This window comes from Melospiza melodia, chromosome 10, assembly GCF_035770615.1.
Source record: "Melospiza melodia melodia isolate bMelMel2 chromosome 10, bMelMel2.pri, whole genome shotgun sequence".
Classification (NCBI taxonomy): Eukaryota; Metazoa; Chordata; class Aves; order Passeriformes; family Passerellidae; genus Melospiza; species Melospiza melodia.
The window spans coordinates 18,967,867-18,983,696 of NC_086203.1; the positions used below are offsets into that span (position 1 = coordinate 18,967,867).

The following is a 15,830-nucleotide window of genomic DNA, read 5'->3' on the forward strand; positions in this document are numbered from 1 at the left end:
TATTGCAGGTTGATGCAATAAATGCCATCAATATACAGGACTATAAAAGCATCCCCCTTGAACTCTGGTCACATCTGAGAGAGAAATCCTGGCTCTGGCCAGCAGGAGGACCCAGACTTCTCTGCTGTTACACAAAGGTACAGCTGTTATCTTTATGTTTCTATGAAAAATATCACTTTTTCATGAATATTATAAAAGGCTGAGATGAGAGCGATAATTCACAGCTTTACTTAGACCATGCAGCCTAAAAATATTCCTGTATCGTTTCAATATATTCAGAAGAAAAAACAGCAATAACACTTGTTAATTTTTAGTCATTACCTCAGCGCATTTGTGCATCTCAGAGACACACTAAATTCTTTGCAGGGAGCACAACTGCTCATTCAAAAGAAATGTTTGCTCATTTCCACCCAACAGCCAGGGAGGATCCTCTGGTCCATGGAGAAACAAGATGTGGTGCTAAGGTTAAACTGCTCCCATCATCACAGTGAGAAAAAGCCAAGCCTCGGGGCAAAAGCCTCGCAACACTCACGCTCAAGGAAAGACAAGTCTGCTTCGTTTTCTTTTCAAACTAGACCCTAAAGCTCGGAAATCCACTTAGGTCAGCAAGACCGGATAACTTGCTGGTTAGACAGGAAAAAAAAGGTTTCCACACAGAGAAATCAAACAAGGGATTTCTTAGCTGTTCAAAATCCACCCAAATAACATTTTCATCTTTACCATAGAGAACCTACTGACACTGTCAAAACCATTCAAATGCCACCACATGATATTCTTGATAAGGGAAATGGGTGTGTTCTGAAAGCCCTTTCTGTTTGGATGTACCTCATCTGGCTCTTTCTGAAGGTAAACTTGAGTTCCTGAGGAGCTGTGATTCACTAACAGGCATTCAGAGAGACCAGAAGCACAGAACAGAGGGCAACAGTATTTAAAACAAGTAACACCTGGAGGCAAGTCAGTCCTATACACTATTTTAAAACTTTTGTACTGCTGGTTCCTTATCCTTCATTTGCAAATTCATCTTTTTTCTGCATTACAGCTTGCATTTCACCCGAAAGGGCAAAAATTGTGGGTTTGTAACTAAAACGTTGCACAGGATCATTATAGTCAATTTCGAGACTTTTCTGTGTTGAAAAGTAAAACACTCCTACACACCTTTTCAAGAGAGCTGCGTGACACTTTCACACCTTGCTCTCAAGGATATGGCACTAAGCCAGTCAGACAAGGAAAGAAATCTGTTTTTATTAAATGTGATCAGTTATAGAGGACTAACTTTCAGCATAATGGTTCACTGAGCGAGACTGCTCTTGCTTGAAGGGTTTCACACTGAGTGACAAGAACCACTCCTGCAATCTCTATGCAGACAGACCAGAACATCTGATGTTGAGATTGTAACAGGCCTGGTCACCACCAGAGCTAACAAACTAAACTTTTCCAGTGGATGCAGCCATGCCCATGACTTATTTTCAGTATGCAGTAACTACTTCTCTTAAAAAGTTAAATCATACCACAATTTTCTGTCTCCATTAGTTCTGCCTTCCAGCATGCCTAAAGGATTGGAGGCTGTCATGGCAAATTCCACTTAGCTACTTTGTCACATACAGGTCAATAACTTGGACATAAATATCTCACCAAAGATTAAATGCTGCAGCATTCTGGGGCCCTGCTCAGAATACAAGCAAGTATTTTATGATGGCATAACTACAACATGGACAGCAGAAATTCTCCCACACATTGTCAGTTAAGTAAAGAACAGAATATTAAAAAGAGGGGGTAAGTCAGAAATTCATAGAATAGTACAGTCATTAAGGCTGCAAAATAGCCCCAAGATCATTAAGTCCAGCCTTTCACTGACCATCACCACGTCACTCAACCACAGCACTCACTGTCACATCCAGTTTTTTCCTGAGCTCCTGCTCAGGGATGGTGACTCCACCTCATCCCTGGGCAGCCATTCCAATGCCTGAGCACCCTTTCAGTGAAGAAATCCTTCCTGATATCTAATCTGAACCTCCCTTGATGCAGCTTGAGGTCATTTCCTCTTGTCCTCATCACGTTATCAATAACAAAACTTTTAATGGGATGTTTCAATATTTATATCAAGCCTGAGGGATAAAGCTTCAACTTTTTCAACATTTTGCCATTTCTAGATATTTGACTTAGAATTTTTTTTCTTTTAATCCCAAATCACAATACTTTATCTTTTTCCTTTGAGTGTTGTTTAAAGACAAGCATCCAACAAAACCTGGGAGAGAACACCTATGATCTATTAGATTACCAAGACCAGTAAGTACAATAAATGCAACAAAATATTTAAGAGACAGCTGAAACATCTGTAATGCATGTGATATCAGCATGTGATATTTAGATACAAGTCATCAAGATCAAACTATGTAGCTTTTAGACTTACAAAGACATTTTTTGCTTAGAAGACTTCCACCTGCATTACTAGCAGATTGTACACCACAGGGGCCCAAATAAATAGTGATTTCACCTCCATTTCATCACATTTCCATCTGCACAGTAATTCCTATTAAGTTGCATAAATAACTCTAAGAGCAACTACCAGCCCCCAGGGCTTAGAAAACTGCTTTCTGCTCATATTTAACAAAGTGCTCTTCATTTATATTCAGTTTTAACATATTTTTGTCGATCTCAAAAATAATTACCAGAATCTTGCAAATGTTTACTAGTTTAGTTTCCCTTTTTCTATACATAAAAATCATTAGAACTTGTCTTTGTGGCCACAAATCCCCAGAGTACCAAAAGTATTTTGGGTTACTCCATGACAGTGAAGCTACCAAATCAAGCCCTGAAATGCTTTCAAGTTTCAAAGTTTATTCATATCATAAACACCAGACTGGCTCCCCCTTTGTTCCAAATGAAAGTGAAATAAATATGAGCAAGGCAATTGTATGCACAAAGGCCAGTTTACAAGTACAAGGAGAGCTAGATGCAACAACAAACAGTTTGAGGATATTTTATTTAACACTGAAAAAAATTATTTCTGAAAAAAGAAGAAGAGTTTTTGAAGGAAATTTATAAATAGACACTGAAGTCAACAAATACTGACCTCTGCCACGTGACTTGTGTGATCCTGACCTTTGTGGCACAGTGAGGTCAGAAGGCTACTGAGACAGTGTTTATTCACACTATTTGTCACATGTAAATGATTTACAAAATTCTTCAAGATACAACCAAGTTATAGTTCCTGAGCAGATTTTATGCTAGAAATTTGGCTGAAGAAGTTTCTCTACAACATAGAACATTAGAAGCCAGTGACAAATTTGACACCTAACATTTGTAATGATACGTCAGCAATACATTGAAAAGGTGTTTCTACTCTGAAACCAGACACACCTGTCAGCATATGTGGGGCTTTATGCAAGAGAATTACTTCCTATAAAGTAAGCAATCCCCCCATACTTTCACTGAAGGGACATTTAACATGAGATGCAAAAGCAAAATGTTTTCAGATAGTTATTATTCACAGCTGGGTTCCTGTGGGAACATTTTCTGCATCACTGTTGCCATAGTAATTACTATAGAAACCCTGAATGCAATGGACTCAAACCTGTGGTATCATTAAAGCTCTATTCAAAATATCCACTCAGGACAGAAAATGTTCACTTATGTCTACTTTTGTCAGCAACAAGTTAGGTTTTCTACTCTCTTCAATATAAATACACTAACTACATTAATTTCAGCCCAAGACCATTTTACAAGAACATACAGGAAACCTTGTTAAAATAATTTTCTTACAAGTACAGAATCCTATATTTTAAAATAACATTATACCAATGATGGCTCTTAAATTGTTTATGTTTTGTCCCAGGTCAAAGAACATTCCTTTAAAAGTGCATTTATCAGTAGGAGATATCTGGAGCTAGTTTTTTCCAAAATGCATATAAAAGTATATATCAAAAAATATAATTTATTTCTATGGATACAGACACTCCTATGCTTTTTCCTTTCCTTCTTGATTACGATCCCTGCAAAACCAGGCATTAACACATGAAGTGAGGCACAAAATGGGATTTTGTTGTAAAGCAGAACAGTGATGAGCCACCAGTGGAAGAAATTAGTAGCATTTGTGCATCTGCACACAGAGCTTTGTTCTTTATTTCCATCATGTTCTGGGTTTTGTTTGTTTGGTTTTTTTAGACACTCTCTGCTGTTATGTTTCCACTGAAACTTTTAATGCCATGCCTTTAAAATAGAGCACAATTATCTTTGTTTTCACTCTTGCTGATAGCTAATGTATTTGGGTTTCAACGAGGTACATTAGAGACACACAGTGAAACATTTCGTTATAAAAACTAAAAATCTGCCCAGTCACAAACACAAAAGAACAGCCTTTTTCAGTCTCTATACAGAAAGTACTGGAAGACCAGGACAATATCCCCAAGTCACTACAGCAGCTGAAGTAAGAGTCGAACCACAAGGGAAGAAATTAAACAGATGTTGATTTGATCAATGATGATGCAAAAGTATTTAACATTTCCTTTGTGGTCATGGATACCAGAACTGCTGTTGGTAGCCTAGGTGAGTGATCCTCCTCCTTTTGAATACATCAAGCATGTTTCTGACGCCAAGATGTTGGATTTTTTCCAATCACTTACACTATACCACTTGATTAATGAAACAATATCTGTGCTTTCAGGACAGCATTGTTTATTTCCAAATACATCAAAAACAATGTTTTATGAACAACTGATGTGAAAAGAGTTCACTTCAGCTGAACTCTCACCGCCTCCAACTGAAGTGGGGGTCACACATCAAGGATTTCAGGCTGCTGCAGGATGCACTGAGAATGTTATCTAAGAGCCCTCCAGGCAGATCTCCTAACCCTGACAACTTCAAACCCAGAAAGAAGAGATACGCAGCAGATTTGATGTGTCAATCACTAGGGAGAAGCGGCACAGTAATGAAGAACAAGTTTGCAATTCTGATGCTACACTATGGGCTCTTTGTTCAGGGTAAAGATTGAAGATAAAAGCTGCTTTCTTACTTCCAAGAGACCGAGGTGGCACCAGAATGAGGTAAAACAGCACTCGCATGGCACGGGGTGAGATGTGAGCCCATGGCCACAGCCAGAGCTGAAGATGTGAGGTTTGGCACTGAGAGCACAGGGTGACAGCAGAGCCCCACCTCCTCCCGCAGGCTGGCTGGGCTGGGGCAGCTGAGGAAGGTCCTTCCAGCAGCAGCCCCAGGTTGTGTCCCCAGCTCTGTGAGCCCCTGCCGTGCCCGGACAGGGCTCAGCTCAGGCAGCACCCGTGCTGCTGCCTCAGCAAGGACAGGAATGGCCACGCTCTGCGGGGACCGCCCTCGCCAGGCCAGCCCTGAGCAGCATCTCCCACCCAGCCACACATCTCACACACTTCTGCTAAACCGGAGCTCCTGTGCTCCGGCAGTTTTTGTATCTTCTAAAAAACGAAACCAGGCAATGAGTTCAAAACTCGCTGGCAAGACGAAGAGCAGAGCCACATGTCATTTCCTGAGGAAACCAGGCTCTCTTCAAACCACACAAACCACACACAGGCACCTTCTTTCTGCAAGTCTGACTTGCTGAGGTGCCTCAAAAAGCAAAGAAAATGGTTTCAGAATTCTGAGCTGCCATGTCCCTTAGTGTCCTACTGAGGAAGATAAAAGTTACTTGGTTGGACCTTTAAACTCAAAATGTGCCATAACTTTCATTCTTCGAGTAAATCTATGGAATAAGGAAAAAAGCTTGTTCTTTAAACTGGCATAATGAATCAACCACTATGCTTGGGGAGAAATGAAATTATTTTTTGTCCAAATTTGTAAAATTGTGTGGCTTTTCTCAAGAGAAATATATTTTAAATTACTAGCAAGTGAAAAATATTAAATATTAACCACAAAGAGAAACATTAACACTGTGTCTGATATGTAAACAAAGAGCTTTAAGGTGATCGCTAAACTCAACTGCACCGTGAAAAAAGATGCAGAGAAGAAGTATCACAGTATTTTTACATTATCTTTAAATGGAAACCAGATCAAAGTAGTTACACCTTTGCTTTAGTGGAATACAAACAGAGTTGCAGTACACTTGTAATGGAGTTCTACTCTGAGCAAAAGCCTCAGTTAACAAAAGAAATTGCCCTATAGTGCATTTGAGATGTAACTGATTGCTAATAGGCTATTAAAGCACTAAATTACCATAGCAGACATTTATTGTAAGCATGCTCTGGTATCAGGAGTGTCAATCTTTGCACACCAATTACAAAGCCTAATAGACAATTAACACATAATAAAAGTGGGTGTAACTACGTTTTTACAACAGCTTCACACAAAAACCTTTCTGTTCTTACAGAAATCTCAAAACGTACAAAGTACTGTGTAAAGAACCTGAAATTTTAGATATTTCACTTTCAAACAAATACAGGCAATTGAATAACTCAGCTTGTTTTCCTACACAAGTTGGCACTGTAAACAAAAGAAATTCACGTGCTTTGTTAAAATCTCCTCTTGTCTAAGTCTGTAACAAAGCAAGACAGCCGGCATCCGTACTGATCCCAAACCTTGCTCTGCAGCACCGCAGGGTTGTTTACCTGAGCAAGTTCTAAACTGCCGGGTTAGGCTGAGAAAACAGCTCCGCATTCTCTCCAGGGAAGCACAGCTTGTTGCTTCACAAGGCTACAAACCATCCTCATCCATTCACTTACCGATGCAAAATCCTAAATCAACGGTGACCTGATGATGGATTAGACAGGTGTGGAGACTACCAATACCTTGGAAAGAGAATCACAGATTCCCGACTGGACAAAAAATAGTATTTTAATCACCAATTAAAACAGTTTGACTTGAAATTGGCAAGGAAATAATACTCAGGAACTTTGATGGGATTTAACACAAGACCATTTCCTATAAATAAGGACACCAGAGATTCAGAATCCAAAACAAGTTTTTGCCAGTTCTCAAGTCTTTGGTCAATGTTCCTACCGGCCCTTTGTGACAATTACGTGTTTCTGTAGGTAGAAGTCAGCTGCTAAAGGCCTGAGGCAGGAGCATGGTAAGAGAAAATTGTGATCCCATCCTACCTTTATGAGAAAAACAAACAGCTGAACATTCATGGCCTCTGTTCCTCAGGGAGACAGGACAGCTGCTTCAGTTACATGAAATTACACATTAGTAGAGGAACATAAGAAATCACAGTTTTGTTTATGACTACAAAATTAGAATATACAATTTTTCCAAACTAAGTGTACAGAGTCAGGGGACACCTCACAGCTGTCTTCTTGCTAAAGAAACCTGCTCAACCTGACAGGAGAAAGCTCTGCAAAGCACACCTACAGATCTGAAGGACACTGCTGGTCAGAAAAGTCCAGCCCTACCCATACAGCACACACACGCTCTATGAGCAAAACCAGACACATACAACCTTCAGAGAGGAAATGCAGAAATTGTTCTGGTGCTAAAGAATTCACCTTTTCAATACTTTGATACATTAAAAAACTACCACAAAACCAAGTATTGTAATTAAGTCCTAAAAAACAAAAGACAAACAGTAGGTGGGAGAAGCTTGGCTAGAGTTTAAATGGCATTCAAACATGACAAATTTCCCAAAGGAAACAGCCCGAGGAGGGCCGGTGCCATGGCCAGGAGCGCCCTCGGGGGACACAGCCCAGCGCTGCTCCCCTGCTCCAGCACACCCAGAATGAAGAGATTTATTCCCATTTTGCTATTTCAGGAATAATAAACCAGCAGACTATCAAATAAATTTCAATGGCTAATGATAAACTAATTTAACCCTCTAATCCTATTTTTTTTTCTCCACTTTCTTCTTCATTTGTATGGAGATTGGTGGATATTTGCACAATTTTCTGTTTTGTTATCGGTGCCCCTATGCCAACACAGCAGAGAGGAAGAAGAGGAAAGAGCTCTTTGGGTCAGTTGCTAATTTAGATAAAGGAGGATGTCCGGGGGAAGGAAAAAAATCTCCAAACTTAGGAAATCTGATGGATGGGACAGAGAAGGTGCTCTATACCAGGGCAGATGCAATAAAAGCATATCAACACCTTCCCTGTCGGCACTGTGCTACAAATCCCTTACTGATCTGCAGCTGACTCAGCGTGACCCCTCCCTGCGTTGAGAGCAGCAGATCTGAGAGGGAGGGAAACGTGCTGAAGCATGCCCAGGTACAACCTGCCACATCTAGCTCTGTGTAGTGATAAATAATGGATTATAAAGTGTCAGATGTGAATGTACCTAAAGAAATTGCAAAGATATATCAGTTTTTTAAAAATTGAGTGTAACTTGTCTTTTTTAAATTTATCTAGTCACATACAACTTGCATTTAATCTCTGGAATAAAAACACATTATATAGCTTTCAAAACAGAGCCATGTTTACTGTTCTGTACAGAGTGGGGCTGGGGAGACCCCAAGAGAGAAAAACTGAGAGCTCCTCCTTTCTGGTGCAGTTTGCAGCAATTAATGAGTCTTTGAAACAAAATCTTTTCTACATTCAGAAACACAGTATTAATTGAATTCACTGTTTTAAAAACAACTATAGAATCCATCTTTTAAAATGAAGACATAACTAACCAGACAGCTCATAAAACACAGTCAGCTCTTGGCCTTCACCACTGAGTACAAAGCCTGACAGAAGAAGTCAACAAACCACCTCTATTCCTGCCAACAGGTTAGGTTCATTTTTAATTTATGCTTCTTTTAATAATTAAGTTCAAAGTCGGGAAAGAAAAACATGACTTCTTCATACTAACCAACACAAGAGGATATTCTGAAATATTTGCAGGTAGTTTTTTGTCACATATTTTTAGTGAGTTTCTGTTCATAGTGACCCTAATACTCCTATTCATACAGGTTTTCTCTTTCCACATCAAAAGAAACGAGGCTGCTGAAGAATTTCCTTGTGTAGTTTTAAGGCAATGGAATGACAACCTAATACAGAAAAGCTGTCTTTTGTATCCCACAGATTTGCAGGTGACCAAATATATTCAGCTTGAAAGATATATATTCAAATCATTGTCTCTTACAACACTTAGCTATTGCTATTTTCAGGGCCCCACAGGGAAACCCAGTTAATTTAACCAGTTCACCTCCAGCCTACCTTCCCCCATGAAGGAAAGATCAAATTACAAATCACCCTTTGGTTTCTGATCTTCTGTTTGCAAATACTGCAATGTGTAAATATTCCCAAAGAAATACCTTTGTGTTCCTTAAAAACTTGATCACCAGCTCCCTCTACAGACACAGAATTAACTAAACACATGTAAGAGCTACTTTTTTGGGGGGGGAGGGAGGCAAGGAGAAGTGTCTTCCTATCAGTATTAGAGTATTAGCTAGAAACTCATCTGTAATAGATGCTGAACAAGTGTATAAAATAAAACAGACTGTTTATAGGAACAGATTCTGGAGTCAGTGAAAAGGAATCATGACCAAGGAGAAGAACCTTTAGAAGGAGAAGCAGGGTAAGCACACAGGAAACAGATGGTTACCAGTGGTAGATCACTGGGTTTGGGGTTTTTTTTACATTAAAAAAAAAATTGCAGTTCATATGCACACATGCACCCACAGAGAGAATCAAGATGTTTCAGAGAGATTAGCAGAAACTCACACTCAGCATCTCCTGCTCTGCCAGTGAGGATCTGCACAAGAAGGACGGAGCTGGTCAGGGCAGCTGTCCCAAGGTGGCCCCAGGGACACTGCCCAGGGCAGAGGGGGCTGGAGGCTGCCTGGGGACAGGCACAGCTCAGGGATGGTGACAACCCCCTGTGCACGGCTTGCTCCTCCGTGCCTTCTACTGCAGTCACTGCCAGTGCTGGGAAAAGCTGGGATTGTAACAAATAGCCTTTGAGTCTTGTGAATTCCTGCAGTGCTAGCTAAAGCAGGACAGTGCCGAGTCCTGAATAAATGTGTGCAAGTGGTTCCTGCAGCCTTAAAGACCGTGGGCCTGAGCAATGCTGATAAGAAACTGCATCTCAGCCAGACCACGCTGGGGTGCACTCAAAGAAAAGGTACTTTTCTTTTTTGGAGGCCTCTGACCAAAATAGGATGATCTGAGGAATAGAATATTCCCCAAATGACCACCAAAGACCCTCTGATGCCTACTCTGATGTACATAAGCTCCAAGAAGTTATTTGAATATGCAAAAGAATTCGTGTGAGTGTTTAGCATGTATGTATGAGTCTTGGGAAATGTAATGAATATGTAAAAGCTATAGAGATTTAAACCAGTGTTCTAGCTAGTGGGTTAGGCAGAAATATCCCCCTCACCTAAAATCTGGCACCTGAAATAAAAGCGATGCCTCTTCCTAATACTGAAATTACAGTGCTAGAGCATTTTATTTCTGATTTTTGGTGACACTATCATTGTCATTAGCAAGGGGTTAAGCCATGACAACTTTGAAGGAGGGAAGGCACTGTTTTCCTTTACTTGGCTTGTTAACATGTTTCATATTTTTCAACAAGAAATTTCGATTATTTCTGCAACTTTTGTGGGGTTTTTCAGAAGATAATAGAGAAGGAAAAGAAAATACATCAAGATGATGCTGCATATCTGAATGAGAAAATGAGACTCTACAGCATGAATAAGAACTAAGACAGATGACAAATTTCATCCTTGTTCTAAACTATACAAACTCATTTACTTCATATTTGCGAGACAGCACTGAAGGAGATGTTTTCATCTTCTACAATCATAATTTCAACTTACAAATGACCAAAACCTGAGTTAGGGATGGTGAGGCCTCCTTCCATAGCGTATTAGTTACTAACATTGGTGATCCAAGCCTGTGTTATTTATCACCCTGATAGCAGGCACTCTCTAATACATGGAGGGAGGAATGGGGAGGGGAAAACAAAAGGAAGTTTAAAAAATTTCACATACCAAAATGTGAAAGCCTGGTTCCTTACTAAAAGCTACACAGATTCACCTTCTCAGTACCAGTGATTCCTGTTCCAGCCAAGTGAGCTATTCACACAGTCCAAAGTGACATTTTCTATTAAACTTAGTTTTTTAGATTTCACCAGGATAGCCCATAAGGAAGAATACAACAAGATATTTTTAAAAAAACAGATGGACTGACAGATTTTTACATTCCTTTCCTACATCAAAGTAAAAGGTACAGTTTTAAAACATTCTGCAGCTCTTTAATAAAGAAATGTATTTCACTCCCTCTACACACTCCCTCTGAGCACTCAGTTTATTTGTCAGAGTACAAAAGCCTTGTCATCAGCCATGCACTAACACACATTCATAAACAAAATACCATTGAGGGCAGCCTAAAGATGTCATTACCTTTTACTTGGATAAAAATTTCTTGACATTCAACTGGAACCAATCAGCTATTTCAGAAATGTTTGCTGTAACTCCCTCCCTCAGCTAACAGCTATAATAAGGAGACATGTCACATTAAAAAAGCAGATAGGACCCAATAGTCATAACCAAGTATTCAGCAAATGTTTTAAGAGACACACAATCAACAAAAATTGTTTGCAGTATGACCTAGAGACAATGCAATCACATGTACAAGATGCAGGTTATAGCTTTATCCAGAAATCTAGTGAGTGATGATCTCTCACCAAAATAAAAAAAAAAAAACCTGCAGAAACCCACCAAGCAATAGCCTTCACTTAGTAAGGTGTTTTTTGAACAAGCAATTTTGAGCAACCTCGGCTGCTATGTCCTTATGTGATCCCAGAAAAAAGCCAAGGGCGGGGTGGGAAGGGGGAAGGAGAGCAGCCAGAGAGGAGAGGGCGCAGCCCCTCATCCGAACCACGGCTGCCACCTCGTGGGCCGGGAGCAGCCCCGGCGCTTTTCTTTCTCAAGGCAAATTCAAGAGGTTTTTCATCCCATCCAGGATGAGGAAATGCAATCCATACTTAGTTTTGCAAGACATAATGATTGAACATATGTTTAAACTTGTATTTGCCTCTAGGGCATATCTTCTTCAGCTACAAAGCCCATTTCATGTGTGCATGAGGCAAAGTCAGCAGCTGGTGAGTGCACTTACTTTAACCATTTCATCACACTCTCATCTCTCACTGTTTGTGGGTGTGCTGCAGAGCCTCATGAGTCACCTTCTCCTGCATCTTCATCCACTTCCTTTAAGGGACTGCTCCCGGGCTGCAAGGCCCTATGCAAGCGATTTCCTTGTAACAATTGTCAATTCTACTACTCCTTTTATGGGCAGTGAAGCACTTTAAATAAACTGGGAAAGTTAGGTAAGATAGAAGTGGTTTTACATACATACAGTAAATATTTATCTGCTTTAATAAAAGTGGTTGGGGATGATTATGTTATGCTAACTATCCTGAATATTTTACGGCTTTCCAAGAAAAGCATTTTCTCACTTTTTAATAAGACATACTAGAAAGCAACTAATTCAAGGTTTCTTGTAGATAAGATAATTTTACTGAGCTATCTAAAATGTTAATCTGTAATTTATGGGGCTTCCTTTTTGCACACACTGTAACCTTGTATTCCCTGAACATGCATGTGCCTTTTGTAATCAAACATCTGCAGTTAAACCACACTTGACTAGAGCCAGTTTAATTCAGTCCTTCAGGATGACTCATTTCTACTGATTAAACAAGGATATAAGAGAAACAGGGAAAGTTGTGAAACTTGTTTCTCTTCTTACTGTAATTCCAGACACATAATTCTTCCTTCATCAACTGGCAGCTGGCAAAAGCTGCAACAGAGCCATGATGATTTATTGTCACGAAACCTGACTTCCCACACAAGCTACGAGTCAGCCTGTGCACTTGTCTGCCTGAGGTACAGAAGGCAGCAATTCAGCTGCTCCCTCCTGATCCTCACTGAGGAAGGAGGCTGTGTGATTAAAGCCACAGGCATTAAGGTAAGATCTATGTGCTATCTGCATTGTTCCTTATTAAGCGAAGATGCAGATTTTCAGCTGCTCACCATTGCTTTCCTTCTTGCTTTTACTCAGTCATGGGGATGTCAGTTCAAATATTGTTTTCATCTCAGTTGACTCTGTTACTTCTTTTTCATTATTGACCAGATGAACTTATTAAAAAAGCACTTCAAATACAGGTTGTACAATACTCCAGAATAATTACTTTTTCTATACCAAAGACTTTCCAGACATCTGCACACTTAGATATGACAGTAAGCTGCTCTTTTTCAATGTATGCAATGATGGAGCTGGGTTTAAAGTTGGTTTATGCAATACCTAAATTCAGTATCTAAGTATGTCTTCCTTCTCACTCTATGGACTGGAGTTTCAATAGCTTCCCCAAAGTCACCAGTCTCAGATTAGAAAAGAAAGCTGAAACAAAAACAGCCTGTTACAGCATATAAAACAAAAATGAAAAGATGTTACAAAGTTTCTATCCTCAAACTCAGTTTAACCCAAGTCATAAGTACAGAGGCAGAACACACTAGAGTCCACATCTAACAGTGCTTGTTTGGTTATTTCTAAGATTTATTTACTCATAACATGAACAGTTTTCAGAGAAATTTTGTCTAAAAGTGATTAAAACTCTGTTATAGAAATAGCAGAACACCACATACTTCATAAGGAACATGGCAGAGTATTTGGAGACAGAAATAGAAAGAAAAGGCACCAAAACTGTCATGAGACATCCAGGACCCAAATTTCAATTATTAGTTTTAAAAGGATTAAATACTCCCTGACTAAATCCTAAGTAACATCATGAAGGAGTGACTAGCAAGATTTCATCCAGCCTAGAGGAAGCAAGTTATAAAATCCACACACAATAACAACACCTGGAAAATTTCCAATTCTCCTGCGCATTTGTTTTGAAAAACAATGTGCCAGCCAGCTACTTTCACAGAAAGCCTGGATGAATTGACACAGTTCCCACTTGCTCCCTAATCTTTAGCTCCTTTCTCGCAATTTTCAACATGAAAACACTGAGAATCTGCCAAATCAGGAGCTTCTACAACCTCAAGGCTCTCAAGCTTCTCTCTTGCACACCAGCTCAGACAGCTGATATTGTTGATGTTATGACCATCCACCAAGTTCCTTCACCTTCCTGCTTATCAAGAGCAGCTTAATTTGGTTTGCACATGAACTGTGCCACAATACCCTGCAGTTATCAGACACTCACAGCAGTCACACTTCTGCTGCTACCAGCATTCTTCTGCTGCTGTAATCTTGTTTATGTATGTTGGGAGGGAAAAAAGCAACACAGCGAAGTGAAGCATTGCAAGTTTGGGAATCCAATTCTTTTTTCATCAGGTAGATGCACCAAACTATGCAGATGCAAAGCACTGATAAAGCAGAATGGCAGCCTTGGTAAATGGCTGTACAAGGTAACTGGGGTTCAGCCAATTATTTACTCTCCCCTCTGTTTCTAGGGGGCCTTATGCAACATCAAAGTCTTTTATATGCATCCTAAGTGATGTTTAAATGCTAGATAAGGTCTTGCTCAGAGCTTTTCTCTGTGAATGCTTTTGACTTAATTGAATATATTACCCTGCCACTGTACACTTTTGACAATAGACATTTCTAATCTTCCTATGACTAACACCAGTCCTTACCAAGACTCATATTTTCATGAAAATAAACCCAGAACCATCAGAATGTAAATAAGTTCCAAGAATCAGACAATGAATAAACAGCAATAAAAGAACAATGCAGTAAGGCAGTGCACCATTGCACTTTATTAGGCTGAGAAAAATAATGTTCATTCAACTGTAGCATTCACAGAAGCCCAGAATAAAAACTAGTATTTTAGAAACCTAACCAGACATGCACCACACTGCTATTGATAAGGAGGCCTAGGGAGGACTTTATCTCCAGGTTAAACTATCTCAATTCCCTCAGCTGCTCCTCATCAGATTTGTGCTCCAGCCCCTTCCCAGCTCCCTTGCCCTTCTCTGGACACACTCCAGCCCCTCAATGTCTTTGTGTAGTGAGGGGCCCAAAACTGATCCCAGGATTTGAGCTGTGGCCTCAGCAGTGCTCCGTACAGGGGGACAATCACTGCCCTGGTCCTGCTGGCCACACTGTCACTGATACTGCCAGGATGCCACTGGCCTTCTTGGCCACCTGGGCGCACCTGGGCTCATGCTCAGCTGCTGCCAACCAACATCCCCAGCTCTTTTCCTGCCAGGCACTCTGGCCCCAGCCAGAGAATTTCCTTTCCAGCCACTCTGCCCCCAGCTGGAGATGCAGGGGGCTGTTGTGACCCAAGTGCAGGATCCATCTTTACCTTGTTGAACCTCACACCACTGGCCTTGGCCCATGGATCCAGCCTGTCCAGATCCCTCTGCAGGGCCCTGCTACCCTCCAGCAGATCAACACTCCCACCTAACTTGGAGCCATCTGCAAATGTACTGAGGGTGCCCTCCATCCCCTCACCCAGAGCATTGATAAAGACATTAACCAGAACTGTCCCCAGCTCGATCCCACAAGCAGGATATAAAAATCAGCAAAAGACATCAAATGAAAAAAGTATTTGTGTCAATTTCCCACCCCTCAGTAGATTTCAGTAGATTTGTTTGTCAGGAGGGAAGCCCACAGTTCTTCTTCATCCTGCCCTTTTATTCAAAGACTTTGTTGAGAATGTTCGAGAAGAAAGGCTTAAAAGAAACTACTTTAAGGTATTATTATGCTGTTAGTTTAATATTACACTAAAACCAAAGCAAAACAAAAAGATTATTTGATTTCCTGACAGCATGCAACAGGAAACAGAACATTGATTTGCAAATATTTCTTCAATTCTTCAGCTTTTCAAGAGTATTCCTCAGACAACAAAAACAACATAAGGTAGGATTTTGTTCATATGGATGTCATGCTTCCTGTCATGAATTTACTGGTTGTTTGCCACATGGTAAATAAATAATGCAAAAA

The 15,830-nt window shown here is 40.2% G+C and overlaps 1 protein-coding gene across 2 annotated transcripts in view; it reads right to left on the minus strand.

The window, feature by feature from the left end:
* Positions 1-15,830, minus strand: part of ARHGEF3 (Rho guanine nucleotide exchange factor 3) — a 107,879-nt gene that overhangs the window by 79,979 nt on the left and 12,070 nt on the right. The window lies entirely within an intron of this gene.